This window comes from Hemitrygon akajei, chromosome 18, assembly GCF_048418815.1.
Source record: "Hemitrygon akajei chromosome 18, sHemAka1.3, whole genome shotgun sequence".
In the NCBI taxonomy this organism is placed as follows: domain Eukaryota; kingdom Metazoa; phylum Chordata; class Chondrichthyes; order Myliobatiformes; family Dasyatidae; genus Hemitrygon; species Hemitrygon akajei.
In genome coordinates, this window is record NC_133141.1 from 80661391 (window position 1) to 80678946 (window position 17556).

General features: G+C 50.9%; 1 pseudogene; it reads left to right on the forward strand.

Moving 5' to 3' along the window:
• The window catches only part of LOC140741549 (keratin, type I cytoskeletal 19-like), a 9137-nt pseudogene extending 280 nt beyond the window's left edge, over positions 1–8857 (forward strand).
• Positions 8858–17556: the final 8699 nt, after the last annotated feature.

Genomic DNA, 17556 nt, shown 5'->3' on the forward strand with positions numbered 1-17556 from the left:
CTGGCGGCGTACCTGGAGAAGGTGCGCTCCCTGGAGAAGTCCAACGCCGAGCTGGAGCTTCAGATCCGGGAGTACTACCAACAGGCCGGTCCCGCCACCCGCGACTACAGCGAGTACTGGGCCACCATCAACAGCCTCCGCGACCAGGTAGGAGCCCGGGGAGACGGCAGCTGCTCCCTGGGTGGTCAGGGTGCGGTGCCATTCGGCCCGTCGAGTCTGCCCTGCCGTTCTATTCACGTCTGATTAATGATCCCTCTCAGCCCCCGTTCTCCTGCCTTCTCAAGAACCTATCCACCCCCCACTTTGTGTACCCAGTGACTTGGCCTCCACAGCCTCGCATTCCCTCTCTCCCTCCCTCCCCCTCCTCCCCTCTCCCTCCCTCTCTCTCTCCCTACCTCTCTCTCTCCCTCTCTCTCCATCCCTCCCTCTCCCTCTCCCCTCTCCCTCCCTCTCTCTCCCTCCCTCTCCCTCTCTCTTTCTCCCTCTCTCTCTCCCTACCTATCTCTCTCCCTCTCTCTCCATCCCTCCCCTCTCTCCCTCACCCTCTCCCTCCCTCTCTCTCTCCCTCTCTCTTTCTCTCTCTCTCCCTCCCTCTCTCTCTCTCTCTCTCTCTCTCTCTCTCTCTCTCTCTCTCTCTCTCTCTCTCTCTCTCTCTCTCTCTCTCTCTCTCTCTCTCTCTCTCTCATTCTCCCTCTCTCCCTAATAAGGGAAAAAGAGATGTCTGCGCCTCGCAGCCAGCGGGCAGACATAACAAAACACCTCGCTGGTTTACGGTGGTAGACGTCTGTTGCGACGCTTTTTGCTGACGGGGGGAGAATGGGGAAAGGGTGGGGCAGAGATTAAAGAACAGATTTGCCCGTCACAGGGACAATGGAGCATACTGTACTGTGAGATGCGTCATTCGCGGCATCGACCAACCCAGTCCAAGATGCGCTGGTGGGTGGGGGGGGGCAGGGGAGGTTGCATGCCCACTACTCACCCACCCGAACCCCTACGTCTTTGCCCACCACCCCCCAACCCCCACCCCACCCTCCCCCCACCCCCGCCCCGAAGCGCCCTGGAGGGGCGCCCGCCAAGTCCCACGGGGAAGAACATGCGAGATCCGTACTGTCAGCGGCGGGATTTGAACCCCGATCGCTGGTGTGGGACGGGCGGTGCGCCTCCTGCCCCCACTGGCGAGGAAGGGGAATGGAGGTGGGGGGGGGGGGAGGTGAGGCGGGGAGCGATAGAAGTGTGGGCGGAATGAAGGGGAGCGGGGTGGAATGTTTAAAATTAAACAACTGGACGTACATTCTTTGCAGTCGGAATTTTACTTCATAAAACGCTGATGTGGAGTTTGCAGCTTTGAGTGAAGATTTCCTGCTCAGAACAATCGTTGGTCCTCTCAGTGTGTGTTTTTAAAAAAAAAAACAGAAGAAACTTTGATGGAGGGAATGCTGGAGGTGGAAAGGGTGGAGGGGAGGGGAGGGTGAAGGAAGAGGTAGCCCTGAGGTAGGCGGGGGCTGGGAGGAGAGAGGTAGGAATTGAGGGTCAGGGTTTAACCTTGGACACCGAAAGCGGGCGGGACAGTGCGCCTGTGTCTCCCCCACGGCCCCCTTGCCCCACCCAGTCCATGTTCACCGCCTGTCTCCCACAGATCTACAACTTTGTCCAAGTCAACTCCGAAATGATGCTCCAGGCGGACAACTCCAAACTGGCGGCGGAAGACTTCAAGACCAAGTTAGTACCGAGCCGTTATTTTTAATGCTTCACCGTCAACTCCCTCTGGGGCAAACGTGTGTTCTTTGTCCGAGTGCAGGGGTGGAGAACCAGATAGTGGGGGGTGGGTGGGGAGCCGAAACGATTTCAATTTGAGATAGAATCGAAGAGCACTACAGCAGAGAAACAGGCCCTTCGACCTATCTAGTCGATGCCAGTCTATTATTCTGCCTGGTCACATTGGCCTGCAGCCGGACTAGAAACCCCACAGAACCCCTCCCATCCATGTACTTGTCCAAACTTCTCATAAACTTTGCAGTCAAAACCCACGACCGACGCTGCCGCTTCTTCCACACTCTCCGAGTGAAGGTCTCCCCTTCCCTCCCACCCCGATATGTTTCACCTTTTACCCCCCTTGCACCCATGACCGCCTGTTCTACTCTCCCCTAACCTTCCACATTGGATGATTGTTCATCTCGGCCAGTGAGGTTTCTTCATCGATTCTCTGCTGTTTCTTGGTACCTACCGTGAATTGCCTGCAAGAAAATGAATCTCGTGACACCCACAGACTTTGATAACTTTACTTTGTGCTCTGGTGCTCCTGTGTAAGAACGTCAGGTGTGCAAAAAGAATTAGGCAATTTTGGCCCACCGAGTCCGCTCCTGCCTTTTCCGCCATTCCGCTACGTGCCCTGACCAGTCACAAATCTACCGACCTCTGCCTTAAATATCCAGACAGACTTGGCCGCCACAGCGGCCCGTGTCAATGAATTCCACAGATCCACCACTCTCTGGATAAAGAAATTCCTCCTCATCTCCTGTCTAAAAGGATGATCCTCTATTCTAAGCCTGTGCCTTCAGGGTCCTCAAATCCCCCAATATACGAAACATCCTCTCCACATCCACTCTATCTGTGTCCTCTGGACCTAGACTCCCCCACTACAGGAAACATCCTCTCCACATCCACTCTGTCTGTGCCCTCTGGTCCTAGACTCCCCCACTATAGGAAACATCCTCTCCACATCCACTCTATCTGTGTCCTCTGGTCCTAGACTCCCCCACTATAGGAAACATCCTCTCCACATCCACTCTGTCTGTGTCCTCTGGACCTAGACTCCCCCACTACAGGAAACATCCTCTCCACATCCACTCTCTCTGTCTCCTCTGGTCCTAGACTCCCCCACTATAGGAAACATCCTCTCCACACCCACTCTATCTGTGTCCTCTGGTCCTAGACTCTCCCACTATAGGAAACATCCTCTCCACATCCACTCTGTCTGTGTCCTCTGGACCTAGACTCCCCCACTACAGGAAACATCCTCTCCACATCCACTCTCTCTGTCTCCTCTGGTCCTAGACTCCCCCACTATAGGAAACATCCTCTCCACACCCACTCTATCTGTGTCCTCTGGTCCTAGACTCCCCCACTATAGGAAACATCCTCTCCACACCCACTCCATCTGTGTCCTCTGGTCCTAGACTCTCCCACTATAGGAAACATCCTCTCCACACCCACTCTATCTGTGTCCTCTGGTCCTAGACTCCCCCATTATAGGAAACATCCTCTCCACATCCACTCTTTCTGTCTCCTCTGGTCCTAGACTCTCCCACTATAGGAAACATCCTCTCCACATCCACTCTATCTGTGTCCTCTGGTCCTAGACTCCCCCACTACAGGAAACATCCTCTCCAAATCCACTCTATCTGTGTCCCTCTGGTCCTAGACTTTCCCACTATAGGAAACATCCTCTCCACATCCACTCTATCTGTGTCCTCTGGTCCTAGACTCCCCCCACTATAGGAAACATCCTTTCCACACCCACTCTATCTGTGTCCTCTGGCCCTAGACTCTCCCACTATAGGAAACATCCTCTCCACATCCACTCTATCTGTGTCCTCTGGTCCTAGACTCCCCCACTATAGGAAACATCCTCTCCACATCCACTCTATCTGTGTCCTCTGGTCCTAGACTCCCCCACTATTGGAAACATCCTCTCCACATCCACTCTATCTGTGTCCTCTGATCCTAGACTCCCCCCACTACAGGAAACATCCTCTCCACATCCACTCTGTCTGTGTCCTCTGGTCCTAGACACCCCCACGATAGGAATCATGCTCTCCACATCCACTCTATTTCAGCCTTTCACCATTCAAAGTGTCTCAATGAGGTCAGCCCTCACTCTTCTGAATTCCTGTGAGTACAGGCCCAGATATATTTTACACTTTGGGGCAGGAAATGCCTTACGACTTCAGCCCTGGCCACCGATGACCAGAATCTCCTGCTCTCTCCCCATCTCGATAGGTTTGAAACTGAGTTGTCCATCAGGATGTCCGTTGAGAACGATATCAACGGTCTGCGCATGATGTTGGACAACCTGACCCTCGATAAGAGTCAGCTGGAGACAGAGATCGAGAACCTAAATGAGGAGATCATTTACATCAGGAAAAACCATGAGATGTAAGCTATGGCGTAACTGCCCGAACATTGTGAGTTGTCCTCTGTTCCGTGTCACTGCTGGAGTCGGAGGCTGACATCGCTGAGTTTTTTCCTTCCTGCAGGAACTCAGGAGCCTGAGGTCTCAGATGTCTGGGAACGTCTCTGTCAATGTCAAAGATGATGATTCGGTGGACCTGCTCAAGATTCTGGCAGACATTCGGGCGAAATATGAAGCCATGGTCAGCCAGCACAAGACAGAGACCGACGAATGGTACAAACAGCAGGTAATGGGGGTACTTATTCCGAGATTCCGCACCGAACAGGCCCTGCCAGCCCCCTTCGATCCTGACGGCCGAGAGACCCACCTGTTCCTGAGTCCAGGTGACCACAGGGGTTAGAATCAGGCCATTCAGCCCATGGCGTGTCTGCTCCCCCAATTCATCATGGCCGATCCCATTTTCCTCTCCGCCCTTCCTCGACCAATATTTCTACTCCAATATCAATCTAACCCTTCCCTCCAATGGTCTAATTGACTACCCACTGGGTAAAGAATTTCCCCCTCCTCCCTGTTCTAAACGGACACCTTTCTGAACTCAAATGAAGACTTTCTGGCCTATCTAATGTCGATATCAAGGGGGATACCCTCGCTGCAGAGAGATTACACTGATTGAGCCTACTGTCCAAGAACGAGCCCCTGTGCAAATACCCGCCACAGAACACATCCTCGCGACAATCACACTCTCTCGCCTTCCGAGATCCAGTGGGTTTCACACAGACCTTCCTTGTTAAGCTCAGTAGGAAGGCCATTCTCTCTTCTCGCAGTTGCCATCAGGAAGGAGGTACAAGAGCCTCCAATCCCACAACACCAGGTTCAGGAACAGTTATTACCCCTCAACCATCAGGAAGGAGGTACAGGAGCCTCAGGTCCCACATCACCAGCCTCAGGACCAGTTATTACCCCTCAACCATCAGGAAGGAGGTACAGGAACCTCAGGTCCCACAGCACCAGCTTCAGGAGCAGTTATTACCCCCAAACTATCAGAAAGGAGGTACAGGAGCCTCAGGACCCACACCACCAGCTTCAGGAACAGTTATTACCCCCTCAACCATCAGGCAGGAGGTGAAGGAGCCTCAGGTCCCACCCCACCAGGTTCAGGGACAGTTGTCACCCCTGCACCGTCAAGCCCTTGAACCAGAGGGGATGACTTCACTTACCCGTCATTGAAATGTTGCCACAACCTATGGGCTCACAGAGGGCCCGTCACCCCTACTACAGGATCATCAGGATCTTCTTCCTTTTCTGGGGATGAGGTCTTTGGAGCTTCTGTAGGTCCGGGACGTTGGGGGGTGGGGGGGTGTGTTTTCTAGCCCTCTACCCAACCCTCCTCGTTTCCAGCCGGGTTTGGGACCGTCTATGATACGTCTGGTTTGACAATAATTCAATTTTGAACTGTTTCAGATTGCGGCCGTGCAACAAGAGGTGACCATCAGCGCTTGTGCCATCGACGGGGAGAAGTCCAGGCTCACTGAGCTGAGGCGCAGCTGTCAGGGGCTGGATACCGAGCTGAGCACACTGCAGAGTATTGTGAGTGACCCGTCGGGCTGGGCTGACCGTGGGAGGAGGGGGAGGAGAGGGGGCCACCCGGCTACTGATTGATTGATTATTCCCATAGTGTAACGTGTAGTCCCTGAGACCGACTCTGTCGTCGCACGGACCCTGGTGAACAAACCCGTTCCCCCCTCACCCCCCTACCAGTGGGTAGGCTGATGCCGGTGATGTGTTGGGCAGTTGTGACGACTTGCTGTGGGACCACGGAGCATTTCCTGCACCAGGCCGTTTTGAGTCTGGTGGTCCTGGCGTAACCTCCTCCCCGATGGGGAGTGGGACAGACAGTCCGTGAGCACGGTGGGTGGGATCCATCATGGTGTTACCGGCCCCTTTTTCCAGACCCTTTCTGTATATGGATGGCGGGTAGGCTGGGGCCGGTGCAGTGTCGGGTAATTTTGACGACCCATTACAGACCCCATCCCGGCCATTCCCGTACCCAGCGGTGAGGCAGCGTGTTAGGCTGCGCTCTGCCGCGCATCTGTCGAAGGACGGCAGCTGGGGAGAGCGCAGCCCGGTCAGTGGAAACACCCCCCCCCCCACCCCTCACCGTCCGCTCCTTGCCCGCAGATCGCCTCTCTGGAGAGGAACCTGGACGAGGTTGATATGCGCTTCGGCGGAGAGAGGGACAAGCTGCAGATGACCATCAACGGGCTGGAAGCGGAGCTGGGGGGGATCCGCGCCAAACTCGTGACGATGAGCGCGGAGTACCAGCAGCTCCTGAACATAAAGAGCAGGCTGGAGGCGGAAATTGAGACCTATCGCCGGCTGCTGGGCGGCTTCGGGTAAGCAACTGGCCAGACGACACTCGAACCTGAATACAACCAAGTCATAGAACGTAGAACAGTACAGGCCCTTCGGCCCACAAAGTCCTGCCAGGATTCTAACCCTCTGTAAGATCAGTCCAAACCTTCCCTCCTACATAGCCTCCGTTTTCCTATCATCCCTGTGCGTATCTTCAAGTAAAGTCACGTCACTTTTTATTGTCATTTGAACATAACTGCTGGTACAGTACACAGTAAAAACGAGACAACGATTTTCAGGACCATGGTGCTACATGAAACAATGCAAAAACTAGACTGAACTACGTTAAAACAACACAGAAATAAACTAAACTGGACTATAGACCTACCCAGGGACTACATAAAGTACACAAAACAGTGCAGGCATGACAATAAATAATAAACAAGACACCAGGCACAGTAGAGGGCAGTAAGATGGTGTCAGTCCAGCCTCTGAGTATTGGGGTGTCTTTGAGATTCTTCATTGCCCTAAATGTATATGCCTCTCCCTCCACCGCTGTAGGGCGCTCCAAACGCCTACCACTCTGTCAAAAAGAAACCCTACCTCTGACAACCCTCCCATACTTTCCTCCCCTTAAAAGTGTGACCCCTCATGTTACCACTTCTGCCCTGAGTAGAGTCTCCGTTGTAGCCAGGGAACTGAAATAATACAATCAAATAGATGAAAAGCTGTACGTCACAAAGACTGATTTAAAAATGTACAATATACAAAAGGTAAATGTACCTCCTTCCTGATAGTTGAGGGGTGATAACTGTTCCTGAACCAGGTGGTGTGTGTCCTGAGACTCCTGTACCTCCTTCCTGATGGTTGAGGGGTAATAACTGCTCCTGAAGCTGGTGGTGTGGGCCCTGACTGTACTGTATCTCCTGCCTGATGACAGCAATGGGAAGAGAGCATGGTGCAGGTGGTGGGGGTCCCTGATGATGGATGCTACTGTCTTCCTTGTAGATATGCTCAATGTTTGGGTGGGCTTTGCCTGGTGTGCGATGTGAGTTGTGTGCTAAGGTTCTGTGGTAGGCAATGTTTCACTGGAAGTTCCTACCTCCTCACAGTCCCAGCCGTTCCCGTAGTGCAAGGTCACACTCTGCCCCCTTTGTTTTTCAGGAGTCAGTCTTCTGGCCAGGCGTCAAGCTCATCAACTGTTACGAAGACGGTGGTCAGGGAGGAAAGACGTGAGTAGTCCGTTTTATCATGGCTGCGCGATGCAGTCGGGCTGAGAAAGTTTGGTAAAGCGCTACACTAAGCTAATTTTATTTTATTGATATATTCCATGTTTCCAATAGTGGGGGAGTCTAGGACCAGAGGACACAGATAGAGTGGATGTGGAGAGGATGTTTCCTATAGTTGGGGAGTCTAGGATCAGAGGACACAGATAGAGTGGATGTGGAGAGGATGTTTCCTGTAGTGGGGGAGTCTAGGACCAGACGACACAGATAGAGTGGATGTGGAGAGGATGTTTCCTATAGTGGGGGAGTCTAGGACCAGAGGGCACAGATAGAGTGGATGTGGAGAGGATGTTTCCTATAGTGGGGGAGTCTAGGACCAGAGGGCACAGATAGAGTGGATGTGGAGAGGATGTTTCCTATAGTGGGGGAGTCTAGGACCAGAGGACACAGATAGAGTGGATGTGGAGAGGATGTTTCCTATAGTGGGGGAGTCTAGGACTGGGGGGCACAGCCTCATAATACAACAGCATCTCTTTGGAACAGTGAAGAGGAAGAATTTCTTTTGCCAGATGGCGGAAGGTATTATAAATGTTAGGCCCATCATCTCCGCTTTAAATACACCCAACGACTTGGTCACCACAGCCGTCTCTGGCAATGAATTCCACAGATTCACCACTCAGAGTTAGGTGAAAGTGGAGGCTGACAAGTATTTGATTAGTCAGGGCGTCAAAGGTTATGGGGAGAAGGAAGGCAGGAGAAATGGGGTTGAGAGGGCTGGGAAATGAATCATGAAGGGATGATGGTTTTGACTCGATGGGCTGAATGGCCTTATCTGCTCCTACATCTTATGGTCTTGCAACTGCTGATTGATGAGTGTATCGGGCGATCATCCTACGAAATCTCTGACTCTGTTTTTTTTGTCTTCAAAGTTCCCGTCGTTTCAACCGAGACCAAGACGTACACGGTGGTGGAGAAGGTGATGAGATGAAAGGGTGACTTCTGACGTGGAGGAGCAGAGTTAATCAAGAGAGGGCCTTGGAAACCACCGGGGGGAGACCTCCGCGTACGACTTAACACAAGATATCCAGTGATTTTTTCTGCTTTCTGTATCTCTGAGAGGTGAATAAAGGCTTTGAGAACCGGCCAACATGAGGAGTCTGTTCTGTACCGCAACACTGTTTTCAAACGACCACTGACCCCATCTCTCAGCTGAGACCTTGTGAGGTTACATCGTCATAGAGCACAGAAACAGTCCCTTCAGCCCATCTAGTCCCTGCTGGACTATAGATCTGCCTGGTCCCGTCGACCTGCACCTGGACCGTTTCTCGACACGCTTCCTATCAATGAAAGCATTGAAATTGAAGCTGCGCCCACCATTTGCACCGGTACTTCACTACACACCCTCGCCACCCTCTGAGTGAAGGAGATCCTCCTCATGTTCCTTTCAACATTTCACCTTTCACCCTTCACCCGTGACCTCCAGTCCTTGTCCGACCCAACCCCTGTGGGAAAGGCCTACTTGCGTTTAACCTATCCACGCCCTCATAATTCTGTCTAGCTCAATCCACTCTCCCCTTGTCCTCCTGCACCCCAGTCCTAAACTCGTCAAACTTTCCTTACAACTCAGGTCCTCGAGTCCCAGAAACATCCTTGTAAATTTGCTCTGCGCTCTCTCAATCTTACTGACATCCTTCCCGTAGGCAGGAGACCAGGTCTGCACACAGTGCCCTCAATTAGGCCTCACCAAAGGGTCTCTCTCCAGCATCTTCAACATAACATCCCAACTCCTGTCCCCTTGATTGATGAAGCCAACGAGTCAAATGATTCAAGATTAAAGATCGTTTAATGTCACTTCCAGCACACTAGTGCGAAGGAGAACGAAATAATTACTACTCTGGATCTGATGCAGGGAAAACAAACCACAATAACATAAATGAGACAGAATTTTTTTTTTTAAATCTGGATATAAACACGAGATTCTGCAGACACTGGAAATCCAGACAACACACAGTAGGCCAGGCAGCATCTGTGGAAATGAATAGATAGATAGATAGATAGATAGATAGATAGATAGATAGATAGATAGATAGATAGATAGATAGATAGATAGATAGATAGATAGATACTTTATTCATCCCCATGGGGAAATTCAACTTTTTTTCCAATGTCCCATACACTTGTTGTAGCAAAACTAATTACATACAATACTTAACTCAGTAAAAAAATATGATATGCATCTAAATCACTATCTCAAAAAAGCATTAATAATAGCTTTTAAAAAGTTCTTAAGTCCTGGCGGTTGAATTGTAAAGCCTAATGGCATTGGGGAGTATTGACCTCTTCATCCTGTCTGAGGAGCATTGCATCGACAGTAACCTGTCGCTGAAACTGCTTCTCTGTCTCTGGATGGTGCTATGTAGAGGATGTTCAGAGTTTTCCATAATTGACCGTAGCCTACTCAGCGCCCTTCGCTCAGCTGCCGATGTTAAACTCTCCAGTACTTTGCCCACGACAGAGCCCACCTTCCTTACCAGATTATTAAGACGTGAGGCGTCCCTCTTCTTAATGCTTCCTCTCCAACACGCCACCACAAAGAAGAGGGCGCTCTCCACAACTGACCTATAGAATATCTTCAGCATCTCACTACAGACATTGAATGACGCCAACCTTCTAAGGAAGTACAGTCGACTCTGTGCCTTCCTGCACAAGGCATCTGTGTTGACAGTCCAGTCTAGCTTCTCGTCTAACTGTACTCCCAGATACTTGTAGGTCTTAACCTGCTCCACACATTCTCCATTAATGATCACTGGCTCCATATGAGGCCTAGATCTCCTAAAGTCCACCACCATCTCCTTGGTCTTGGTGATATTGATTCGCAGGTAGTTTGAGTTGCACCATATCACAAAGTCCTGTATCAGTTTCCTATACTCCTCCTCCTGTCCATTCCTGACACACCCCACTATGGCCGTGTCATCAGCGAACTTCTGCACATGGCAGGACTCCGAGTTATATTGGAAGTCTGATGTGTACAGGGTGAACAGGACCGGAGAGAGTACGGTTCCCTGCGGCGCTCCTGTACTGCTGACCACCGTGTCAGACCTACAGTCTCCCAACCGCACATACTGAGGTCTATCTGTCAAGTAGTCCACTATCCAATCCACCATGTGAGAGTCTACTCCCATCTCCGTTAGTTTGTGCCTTAAGATCTTGGGCTGGATGGTGTTAAAGGCACTAGAGAAGTCAAGGAATGTAATCCTCACAGCACAACTGACCCCATCTAATAATAAACAGTCAACGTTTTGGGACGAGATCTTTCCTCAGGAGTGAAAACAATAAATACAATATATACGATTTATAGAATACATAGAAATACATAAGATTGGCATATACACACAGATTGATCGTATGTCCATAAAGTGACGCTGGGCACAGGTGTGTCTGTACACAAGGTGACTCTGACAGGAAATGACAAAGTAGTGGTGGTTGGGGGTGTGGAGGGGTGGGTCAGTGGGTGATTGGGGGTGTGGAGGGGTGGGTCAGTGGGTGATTGGGGGTGTGGAGGCGTGGGTCAGTGGGTGGTCGGGGGTGTGGAGGGGTGGGTCAGTGGGTGATTGGGGTGTGTGGAGGGGTGGGTCAGTGGGTGATTGGGGGTGTGGAGGGGTGTGTCAGTGCATGATTGGGGGTGTGGAGGGGTGGCTCAGTGGGTGATTGGGGTGTGTGGAGGGGTGGGTCAGTGTGTGATTGGGGTGTGTGGAGTGGTGGGTCAGTGCATGATTGGGGGTGTGGAGGGGTGGGTCAGTGGGTGATTGGGGGTGTGTGGAGGGGTGGGTCAGTGGGTGATTGGGGGTGTGGAGGGGTGGGTCAGTGGGTGATTGGGGGTGTGGAGGCGTGGGTCAGTGGGTGGTCGGGGGTGTGGAGGGGTGGGTCAGTGGGTGATTGGGGTGTGTGGAGGGGTGGGTCAGTGGGTGATTGGGGGTGTGGAGGGGTGTGTCAGTGCATGATTGGGGGTGTGGAGGGGTGGCTCAGTGGGTGATTGGGGTGTGTGGAGGGGTGGGTCAGTGTGTGATTGGGGTGTGTGGAGTGGTGGGTCAGTGCATGATTGGGGGTGTGGAGGGGTGGGTCAGTGGGTGATTGGGGGTGTGTGGAGGGGTGGGTCAGTGGGTGATTGGGGGTGTGTGGAGGGGTGGGTCAGTGGGTGATTGGGGGTGTGTGGAGGGGTGGGTCAGTGGGTGATTGGGGGTGTGGAGGGGTGGGCCAGGGTGTGTGGAGGGGTGGGTCAGTGCATGATTGGGGGTGTGGAGGCCGGGTCGTTGGGTGTACTTAAGGCAGAGGAATCAGCGATGAATAAAGCTAATCCAATCTTCTCGCTTCACGATCTCTGAAAGAGAGTAGAGATAGCCCAGGAAATTATAGACCAGTGAGTCTTAATTCAGTGGTTGGTAAGTTGATGGAGAAGATCCGGAGAGGCAGGATTTATGAACATTTGGAGAGGTATAATACGATTAGGAGTAGCCAGCATGGCTTTGTAAAGGGCAGGTCGTGCCTAACGAGTGTGATTGAATATTTTGAGGATGTGACTAAACACATTTATAAAGGAAGAGCAGTAGATGTAGTGTATATGGATTTCAGCAAGGCATTTGATAAGGTACCCCATGCAAGGCTTATTGAGAATGTAAGGAGATATGGGATCCAAGGGGACATTGTTTGGTGGATTCAGAACTGGCTTGCCCACAGAAGGCAAAGAGTTGTTGTAGATGGGGCATATTCTGCACCAGTGGACTGCCTCAGGGATCTGTTCTGGGACCCTTACTCTTTGTGATTTTTATAAATGACCTGGATGAGGAAGTGGAGGGATGGGTTAGTAAATTTGCTGATGTCACAAAGGTTGGAGGTGTGGTGGATAGTGTGGAGGGCTGTCAGAGGTTACAACAGGACACTGATAAGATGCAAAACTGGGCTGAGAAGTGGCAGATGGGAGTTCAACCCAGATAAGTGTGAAGTGATTCATTTTGGTAGGTCAAATATGATGGCAGAATATAGTATTAATGGTAAGACTCTTGATCAGAGGGATCTCTGAGGGATAGAAAGGGTGCGGAGGAGATTTACAAGGATGCTGCCTGGAATGCGGAGCATGCCTTATGAGGATAGGTTGAGTGAATGCAGCATTTTTTCCTTGGAGCGACGGAGGATAAGAGGTGACTTGATAGAGGAGAATAAGATGATGAGGGGCATTGACCGTGTGGATAGTCACGGTGAGTGGATATCAGACTACTGGGAAATGATGCTGGAGAGATAGTAATTGGGGGCAAGGAAATGGCAGATGAACTGAATAAATATTTTGCATCAGTCTTCACCATGGAAAACATTAGCAATATGGTGGAAATTTCATGTGTCAGAGGACATGAAGTGTCTGAAGTTACCATGACGAGGGAGAAGATTCTTGGAAAACTTTAAGGTTTTAAGGTAGATAAGTCATTTGGACCAGATGGTGTACACCCCAGGGTTCAGAAAGAGGTTGTTGAAAAGATTGTGGATGCATTAGTAATGATCTTCCAAGAGTCACTGGATTCTGGAATGGTTCTGGAAGACTGGAAAATCGCAACTGTCTCTCCACTCTTCAGGAAGGGAGGGAGGCAGAAGAAAGGAAATTAGAGGAAAGTTAGTCTGACCTCAGTGGCTGGGAAGATGTTGGAGTCGATTATTAAGGATGAGGTCTCAGGGTACTTGGAGGCACATGATAAAATAAGTCATAATCAGCATTGGTTTCCTCAAGGGATAATCATGCCTGACAAATCTGTTGGAAAATCTATGCAGGAATAACAAGCAGGATAGACGAAGGAGAATTGGTTGGTGTGTACTTGGATTTTCAGACAAGGTGCCACACGTGAGGCGTCTGAACAAACTACAAACCCAGAGAAGGTTTTAGCATGGATAAAGCATGCAGCAGGCAAAGAGTGGGAATAAAGGAAGCCTTTTCTGGTTGTGTTGTGGGGCTCCATAGGGATCTGTGTTGGGAACAAATTCCTTTTACATTATATGTCAATGATTTGGAAGGTGGAATTGATGGCGTTGTTGCAAAGCTTGCAGACACAGTGAAGATAGGTGAAGGGGCAGGTAATTTTGAGGACATAGGGCTACAGAAGGACTTAAACAGATTAGGAGAATGGGCAAATAAGTGGCAGATGGAATACAGTGTTGGGAAGTGTATGGTCATGCACTTTGGTAGAAGAAATGAAAGGGTAGACTATTTTCTAAATGGAGAGAGAATACAAAAAATTGTCGTGTAAAGGGACTTGAGAGTTTTTGTTCAGGATTCTCTGAAACCTACAGCACAATACAGGCCCTTTGGCCCACAATTCTGTACCGAACATGTCCCTACCTTAGAACTACCTAGACTTTACCCATAGCCGTCAATTTTTCTAAGCTCCATGTAGCCATCCAGGAGTCTCTTAAAAGACCCTATTGTGCCTGCCTCCACCACCATCGCCAGCAGCCCATTCCATGCACTCACCTCTCCGCGTAAAAACCTACCCCTGACATCTCCTCTGTACCTACTTCCAAGCACCTTAAAACTGTGCCCTCTCATGCTAGCCATTTCAGCCCTGGGGAAAAGCTTCCGACTATCCACACGATCAATATCTCTCATTATCTTGTACACCTCTATCAGGTCACCTCTCATCCTCCGTCACTCCAAGGAGAAAAGGCCGAGTTCACCCAACCTATTCTCATAAGGCAAAATCCTTGTAAATCTCCTCTACACCCTTTCTATGATTTCCACGTCCTTCCTGTAGAACAGAAATGAGCACAGTACTCCAAGTGAGGTCAGACCAGGGTCCTAAATAGCTGCAACATTAACTCCTGGCTCTTAAACTCAATCCCACGATTGATGAAGGCCAATACACCATAAGCTTCTTAACCATAGAGTCAACCTATGTAGCAGCTTTGAGCGTCCTATGGACTCGGACCCCAAGATCCCTCTGATCCTCCACACTGCCAAGAGTCTTACCGTTAATGCTATATTCTGCCATCATATTTGACCTACCAAAATGAATCACCTCACGCTTATCTGGGTTGAACTCCATCTGCCACCTCTCAGGCCAGTTTTGCATCTTTTCAATGTCCTGCTGTAACCTCTGACAGCCCTCCACACTATCCACAACACCCCCAACCTTTGTGTCATCAGCAAACTTACTAACCCTTCCCTCCACTTCCTCATCCGGGTCATTTATAAAAAATCATGAAGAGTTGGGGGTCCCAGAACAGATCCCCGAGGGACGCCACTGGTGACCGACCTCCATGCAGAATGTGACCCGTCTACAACCACTCTTTGCCCTCTGTGGGCAAGCCAGTTCTGGATCCACAAAGCGATGTTAATTTACAGGTTAAGCGTTCACCGCAAGGATGCCAGCAGACAAAAACAAGCATGTAATGTTGACGATTTATTGGCAATGGTAAGTCCTCATTTGGAGCACCATGAGCAGTTCTGGGCCCCTGATCTGAGAAAGGACCTGTTGAAACTGGCGAGGGTTCAAAGGAAGTTCACGAAAATAACTCCTGGATGGAAAGGCTTATCGTACGAAGAGCATTTGATTGCTCGGGGCATGTCTGCCCTTGAATTCAGAAGAATGTATAATTGGAAACCTGTCAGGTGGTGAAAGGCCGTGTGGAGAGGATGTTTCTCCTCGATGACCAGAGGACCCGGTCTCAGAACAGAGGGGCGTCCTTTCAGAAAGGAGGGATTTCTTTAGCCAGAGGGAGGTGAATCTGTGGAATTCTTTGCCACAGGCGGCTGTGGAGGCGAAGTCCTTAAGTGTGTGTTTAGAGCAAGAGGTTGATAGGTTCTTGATTGGCCAGGACATGAAGGGATATGGGTAGAAGGCGGGAGACTGGGGGCTGAGAGGGGAAATGGATCAGCCATGATGAAACGGTGGAGCAGACTCGATGGGCCAAATGGCCTAATTTTGCTCTTCTATCTAGAAGAGTTGGTTTCGATCCAAGACCCTTCTTCGGGACTAAAGTCAATAAATCCAATAATTTATACAAGAAACATAAATGCGTACGATAGCTTATATCCACAGATTGGTCGTATGTCCATAAAGTGACGCTGGGCACAGGAGTGTCTGTACACAAGGTGACCCTGACTGGAAATGATAAAGTAGTGGTGGTTGGGGGTGTGGAGGGGTGGGTCAGTGGGTGGTTGGGGGTGTGGAGGGGTGGGTCAGTGGGTGATTGGGGGAGAGGAGGGGTGGGTCAGTGGGTGATTGGGGGTGCCAAGGGGTGGGTCAGTGGGTGATTCGGGGTGCCAAGGGGTGGGTCAGTGGGTGATTGGGGGTGTGGAGGGGTGGGTGAGTGGGTGGTCGGGGGTGTGGAGGGGCGGGTCAGTGGGTGACTGGTTGTGTGGAGGGGTGGGTTAGTGGTGATTGGCGGTGTGGAGGGGTTGGTCAATGGGTGATTGGGGGAGTGCAGAGGTGGGTCAGTGGATGATTGGGGGTGTGGAGGGGTGGGTCAGTGGGTGATTGGTTGTTTGGAGGGGTGGGTTAGTGGTGATTGGCGGTGTGGAGGGGTTGGTCAATGGGTGATTGGGGGAGTGCAGGGGTGGGTGAGTGGGTGGTCGGGGGTGTGGAGGGGTGGGTCAGTGGGTGACTGGTTGTGTGGAGGGGTGGGTTAGTGGTGATTGGCGGTGTGGAGGGGTTGGTCAATGGGTGATTGGAGGAGTGCAGGGGTGGGTCAGTGGGTGATTGGGGGTGTGGTGGGGTGGGTTAGTGGTGATTGGCAGTGTGGAGGGGTGGATCAGTGGGTGAAGGGTTTGATCAGCCTCACTGCTTGGGGAAAGTCACTGTTTTTGAGTCCGGTGGTCCCTGGCGTGGATGCTATGTAGCCTCCCCCCCGACGGGAGTGGGACCAACAGACGAGCAGGATGGGTGGGATCCTTCATGATGTTACTGGCCCCTTTTCCGGCACCTTTCTGTATCGATGTCCTTGCTGGTGGGCCGGCTGATGCATTGGTCCGTTTTGAATTCCTGTCCGCCACAGCCCAGTTTCCCGAACCGGCCAGTGATGCAGCTAGTCCTTGCGGGAAGGTTTTGCTAGTGCTACTCCGGGGGGGGGGTTTAAACTAGATTTGCAGGGGGAGGGGAACCAGAGTGTTAGAGCAGATAGTGAGGTGCAGGAGGCTAAAGGTCATGTGAGAACTCCAAGTGTAGTGCATGGAGTAAAGCCAGATCTAACAAATAGAGAGGCTTTGAGGAAAGAGCAGCAGAATAAAGGGTATAAAGGTAGTAAGGCAGAAGGGCTAAATTGTGTGTACTTCAATGCAAGAAGCATCAGGAACAAAGGTGATGAACTGAGAGCTTGGATACATACATGGAATTATGATGTAGTGGCCATTATGGAGACTTGGCTGGCAACTTGGTAGGAATGTATTCTCAATATTCCTGGATTTCAGTGGTTTAAAAAGGATGGGGGGGGGGAAGGAGAGGAGGGTGGCATTACTGGTCAGGGATACTATTACAGCTACAGAAAGGGTGGGTAATGTAGCAGAATCCTCTGTTGAGTCAGTATGGGTGGAAGTCAGGAACAGGAAGGGAGCAGTTACTCTACTGGGGGTATTCTATAGGTCCCCTGGTAGCAGCAGAGATACCGAGGAGCAGATTGGGAGGCAGATTTTGGAAAGGTGCAAAAATAACAGGGTTGTTATCATGGGTGACTTTAACTTCCCTGATATTGATTGGCACTTGATTAGTTCCAAGGGTTTAGATGGGGCAGAGTTTGTTAAGTGTGTCCAGGACGGATTCCTGTCACAGTATGTTGACAGGCCGACTAGGGGGAATGCCATACTAGATCTAG